General features: G+C 38.5%; 1 long non-coding RNA gene across 1 annotated transcript; it reads left to right on the top strand.

Moving 5' to 3' along the window:
* The first annotated feature begins 286 nt into the window (after positions 1-286).
* On the top strand, positions 287-5,106 carry LOC134461237 (uncharacterized). The gene is made up of 5 exons (XR_010037254.1): positions 287-349; positions 1,176-1,206; positions 1,385-1,455; positions 2,193-2,470; positions 3,881-5,106. It is a non-coding gene; the product is annotated as an uncharacterized LOC134461237 (long non-coding RNA).
* Positions 5,107-6,358: the final 1,252 nt, after the last annotated feature.

The following is a 6,358-nucleotide window of genomic DNA, read 5'->3' on the forward strand; positions in this document are numbered from 1 at the left end:
ACTGAAAAAAGAGGGAATGGCGGGTCTTTGAATTAACCTATATAAAGTAAATAGATGCAAAACAATTCATTAACATTCCTTGAGTAAACATGATTTCATCAAATAAGGATAATGTGTTCTTGGAGACTGCTGAATTGGCATGTTTCTAATGCTTTGAATGAACATGATTAAGTTGTGTCTGGGGTGGCCTCCAGTCCTGAGGTGGCGCTAGTGCACCACTTTCTAAGACAAGAAGAAGCCGGAAAGTTTCAAGCCAGAGAGCTGGTTCGCCTCAGTCAGCCCGGTTCTACTCTTCAGTCTCATCTCGCTGGAATAGTGTTGTCATGTGTGAAGATATACACGAAATTGAGTAAGTAACTGAAGTACTTTCATTTATGGTGGGCGATGTACTACTGCTCTTGTGTCTTTTGTGTGTGGAAGCTGAGCTTAGACTCTACTACATTTACCCGCGCAGTGCTCTTTGCTTAGTAACAGGTGCACTGCAAACACATGCAGTTGGCTATGCCCCATGTCATTTTAGAAAAGAATGGAAAATATGTACATTTAGGATATTCAAAGGATGTAGTAAAAACTGCTACTGTACAACAATCTAGCTGGTTATCTTCAGTTAGTAGCTATATTTGCGCGGGAGGGTCTGATCCGTTAATGGGGGAGGGGTGGTGAGGGGTATGCACAGAACTAGAACTTGATCGAACACGTTGCATGCTCACGAGAACAGAGGGCTGGCGTCGTTTCGGTGTGTTCATTTTAAGCCAAGTATTCTATTTTTAAAGTTTTCTTTTCTTATCCAACCCAGGTGTTTAATGCACACATGCACTTGTGGTCTTAACCGAAGATTAATCAAATGTAAGCTTTCCTGCACACGAAGTCAAAGAACAACCGACCTAGATAGAGTGCATATAACCTGAATTTAAACTTTGCACAGGGAATTGGATGAAACATGTGGGAATAGTATCCTATTTCTTGAAGTGCATATCACTTTTTTTTTACTTGCACTTATCTCGTTTTACTTAGCCTATATCTTCCTCTTTTAAGTGGAGCATTGTTTACAAGTAGCCTAGTTTACAGAATGCATGCTCCTCATTCACGAATCCTGTGCTGTTTATTAAATGCTTAACCTCACCAATTCTTTCTTTCTTTCTTTCTTTCTTTCTTTCTTTCTTTCTTTCTTTAAGGACTTCTGCTGCACTGTTCGAAGTCTGTAAGGTAAGACATTCAATGCTGATTGTCTTTAAGGTTTTTATAGTGTGTGTGTGTGTGTGTGTGTGTGTGTGTGTGTGTGTGTGTGTGTGTGTGTGTGTGTGTGTGTGTGTGTGTGTGTGTGTGTGGCTTTTCCCTAATGTTTATGATTTGTCAATCCTTTGGGCTCTTTATGCCTTTTCAGATCAGTGCTGAATTCAAAAGAATAACCACAGTTCCCCTGCAATCCAAGCAACTGTTGCTGAATTGGCTGATGTAAGTTTCTGTATTTTTTGCCTGTCTACTTGATGGTTCCTGAGCAGAAAGAGCTTTTTTACTATTGAGTTACACCCATGCATGTTAAAACCCCATAGAGAGGATCATGATCTGCCTTAGTAGTCATGGTACCAGTACATTCATATGCATGTTTCTTTTGGTGGCAGTCAGCTTCCCAATGTTGATGCCATTCATAGAATCCCAAAACAAATCAGTCCCACCACCATTTTTGACCGTAAACATGGGACTATTTTCTTTATACTTCTCCCTTGGCTACTATCACACATGCTTGAAACAATATAAAGCAAATGTGTTCATCATGGTTTCATCAGAGACAAACAGACTTCAGATATGGATTGCTGGAACCATGTCCTGTGGTCTGATGACACCAACATGAACACATTTTTTCGGATGGTGTCAAGCATGTGTGATCTTAACCAAGTGAGTAGTACAAAGTAAACTGTCCCATGCTCATGGTCAAGTAGTGGTAGTGGGACAGACATGGTTTTAGGCTGGATGCATGGCGTCAATATTGGAAATCTGAATTTCTCCAACATGTACCATGACAATTGAAGCAGATCATGATACAGTCTGTGATTTTAAAGGCGCAGAGAGTGATTTTTTTAAGTAGTTTATTTCCAGAACTCATGCTGCACAGGTTACAAATGTTCTTTCTTTCTTTCTTTCTTTCTTTCTTTCTTTCTTTCTTTCTTTCTTTCTTTCTTCATTTCATTAAGTTGTACAAGATGCACCATTTCTGAGGACTTCTGGCACAGTGGCCTGCACTGTTCAAAGTTTGCAAGGTAAGACATTCAATTCGGATTGTCTTAAATGTTTTGATTTGTGAATTACAGCATTTTATCTCCTTTCTTGAATGTGTGTGTGGCTTTCTCCTAATGTTAATGATTTGATTGTTAAATCCTTTGGGCTCTTTATGTCTTTTCAGATCAGTGCTGAATTGAAAAGAATCACCACAGTCCCATTGCAATGCCCTGCACTGTTCCAAGTCCACAAGGTAAAGCATTCACTTTGGCCACAACCCTACCCAGTGCACCTTAACAACTTGACTCCTGCTTTAAATTAGCTGTTACCTGAAAGGGGGTGACTAAATATTCCAGTGGTATAAGGAGCTGCTTCTCGAATTTTTATATTTAAATTTTGTCGTACTCTGACCAGTGAATATTAGATTATTGCTTAGTACTAGAATTGGAGTTATCTGAGACAAGATGATCTGATCTGAGAAGTGTTGATGACTACCTCCCTGGTGTTCCCACGCTCAGTGTGGAGTGTGACACTAGTTAGTTTGTATGCATTGTGCTATGCTCAACATGACATTGAGAGGCTTCAGTTGAAAGTGAGCAAGCTATCCCACGGTTTCCTTATTCCAATACACTTACTACACAATGCATGTGCAGCTAAACAAAAAGAAATATTAATATCTTCTATGTAGAAACAAAATGAGCACTACTATGAAGTGTATAATATCTCAGAGCACTTTGTTGACACATGTTTTTCTCTCTGATGGGTGGGGGTGGGGGGTGGGGGGTAGAAATCAGAGTCCACAGAGTGCACCAGCTGTGTTACGCTTTTCATTATATTGCCCATTGTATGTCTGCCTAGAATATTGCATGTTTTATTTTTAATCACTTAAGTTATCAGGGAAACTTATTGAGATGGGGAAAACTGTAATAACTTCTTATTTCAGCCCCTTGACAGATAAGCCCTGCATGCCATATTACTGCACGCATGCACAAACGCCAGAGAGGTTCTCAATTCATCTCAGATCAGAGAATATCAGAGAGCAGAGAAATGCAGTAGACTTTTCCTTCAAAGTCTCCTCGCAAGGAACAGTATATATCGTACCTGTATATGCATAATGAACTTGTTCTCTTAATTGAGACGAACTGATCCTTACATCTCTGTGCTCTGAAACACCTTAAATAGAGGATTGGCATTACTGGTTGTCTACTACAAGCCCCTTGTAGGTCCCAGCCAAGGACACAGTAGACCTGGGGTGTTGTTCCATATGAGAGTGAACTTTTTTCATTGGCCTGGGCCCACTGGTATTCCTGTGACACACCAAGTTTCATGTCAAAGTCTTGTCATGCTATGCAATGATCTTGCAGGCCATATAAAATTACTTCATGGGTCACAATTGGCCCTGGGTTTGAGTTTGACATCCCTGCAGAATGAAGGCAACTACACAGCTTTGGCTCTGGTATTTGACAACCTCAGGCCAATTCACACCAGCGTTAAATCATCATCCAGGTCCCACATCAGAATTACAACTGAGAATCTTGACAGTGGAACAGAGGACATGCTTTGGACTTTGCACTAACCTACTGCCCAGCTTAATGTTGATTTATTTGTTAATTCAAATGGCTTGGTTAATTTGTGTTTATTTACTTTTGTCTGTGTTGAATAGGTCATGGATGAAGTTGCCGTAGACGAAGCAATTGAAGACATCACTATTGGAATCTGCTCTGACAGAAGATTGGGCATCCCACCCTTAGGACATTGTCAGTTTTAGTGTATGTCTGTCACACACGTGACACCCAATCGGAAAGGACTCTTTTTTTCAGCAACTAAAAAACAGCAGTTATTTTTGTTTCTTTAAGTGAAATGTACCTTTTTTCTAGAGATCAATTTGCTTGTATGCACTTCCAGCTCCTTGCTGGTTTAAGAATAGTACTTGAGTGTGCATATGTTTTGTACATACTGTGTTGATTTTGACCCAAACTAAAGACAAACAAAATACCAAGACTAGACTTAAATAAGACTGGGTAATAACACAAATGTGGTCCACAAAGAGGACAACCAAATGAATGGTGGACTGCCAGATGCACGCGCACATGCATACAGTATACGCGCATGAACACGCACACGCACACCTACAAGTGTGGACTAATGCACTTAGTCAATGAGCTAAAAGAACTGTATGTAGAGTGAATTTTATTTGTGTCCGATGTGTGCACATGGATGCTAATCCAGCCAGAGAGCACTTTTTCACAGCAACCAAACAAATTATTTTCTTAAAGGTGCACTGTGTAGGATTGTGACCAGAGTAGGCAACTATGCTGCACATTGAAACGGTGCTGCCTATTACCAACTGTGTCCTTTTCATGAATATTTACTTAGTAATAAACGAAAATGTGTTAGTATGACCAAAGTTCAGTAAGTTTACTAAAAATCTGTATTTCTAGAAATTCAAAATGACAGCCAGTGGAGAAGATTCCTCTCTTTCCTCCTCCCCCTTTCATGTATGGAAAGAGCAATTTCCCCAGTCATAACGACAACTTAAAGTTTGGTGGTGGTAAATATTCATGAAAAATGCAACATTTGTGCATGGGCAGCATGAAATCTCAAAATAAACTACTGAAAATAATACACAGTGCACCTTTAAAGCGAATTGGACTTTCTTTTTGTTCACAGACTCTGCTCGTTGTATTTCCTGCTCGTTGATTGGTCTAAGAGTAGCAGTTATTTGTGACTGTCCTTATGTTTTGTATATCTGTGTGCATTTTACATGCGTACAGTGAAGGTCAATACATTTAATCACAGAATTCTTACTCCTTTTTTTGTTTTTGTTTGCACATGCCTGTACATCAAATTGTGATCTGCAATGCATTTGTATAGCCTAGACCTAATATTTTTACCATATTTATTTATTAATTTATTTATTTGGGGGGGTGGCTTGAGACTAAAGAATCATGTTACTGAAATGTAGCTGTATGCATGATTCCATCACCTTCAATAAACATGAAAAAAATACTTTCAAACTATGTCAAAGTGTTGTGTTCTTCCAACATATTTTCTGGTTAATGGAATACCAATTAATTGTTTAGGATTAAAGTGATTTCATCACCTCTGATTTAGGTGAAAAAAACATTTTGTGACAATTTAAAAAAATCACATTGTTCCAACACATTTTTATGAGGCTGGAACATGAATAAGTTGTGTTAGGTTGAGGTGATCCAATCACCTGCGTTTAAGGTGATAAAATCACTTAAACCTTACACAATAAATATAGGGGAAGAAATCATGTTGACCTTACACAATTGGATTGTGTGGGACCGATGTACACATTAAAATCATGTAGATCCAACGAATATTTTCTTTCAGTGTAGAGGAGACTAGAGCAGTGGCAGAGCCATAGTCTATGTACTGGCACCGTGTTCTATGTACTCCCAGTGATTAAACAGGAACTAATCAGTGTGCTTTGGTTTTGTCCGATATCCCTCTGTAAAGAACAGAGTGAAATGGAAATAAATGAAATCAATAGAGGGGAAACACATTTTAGAAAAGCAGCAGCTCTTTTCGAATAGGGAAAAAATAGATAGGCCTATATTTTTTTGATTGTGGTTTGGATTTATATTAGCGTAAAATACAAAGTCATCAAAATGAATGAAAGCTATGTGTGTTCTATGTCTTGAAAATTTAATATATAAATATATATATATGATCTGGAGTTCATCTGGAAAATGTATTGTAGAAATTCAATACAGAACGATCTCAGAAAAGTGCCTTAAATGAGAGGAGTAGGCTAGGCCTTCCTCACAACACACACACTGTATATTTTACCATGGCCTATTGAGAACACTTACTCTACCAGCTTCGTTTTCATTTTTTATTCTGTTATTTGAATATGATTTTAGAAATGTTTTTTATTTTCTCACACGGTCCAGTTGGTTTGCTAAAATATCCAGGATTCCTTATCAGTAATCCAGGTAAAACGTTTGCAAAACAAAACGTCATAGCAAAATTGTCACAAAATTTGTCACACACTTTGTCACAATTATTATGGAAAAATCTGTTTGAAAGCAAAAGAAAAAAAAGTTTTACGTATAGTACGGCTGACAGGATGTTGTGATATGGCCTCTGCTCTGCCTAAAGCCCTGCATGA

The sequence above is a fragment of the Engraulis encrasicolus genome, chromosome 13 (assembly GCF_034702125.1).
Source record: "Engraulis encrasicolus isolate BLACKSEA-1 chromosome 13, IST_EnEncr_1.0, whole genome shotgun sequence".
Taxonomy (NCBI): Eukaryota; Metazoa; Chordata; class Actinopteri; order Clupeiformes; family Engraulidae; genus Engraulis; species Engraulis encrasicolus.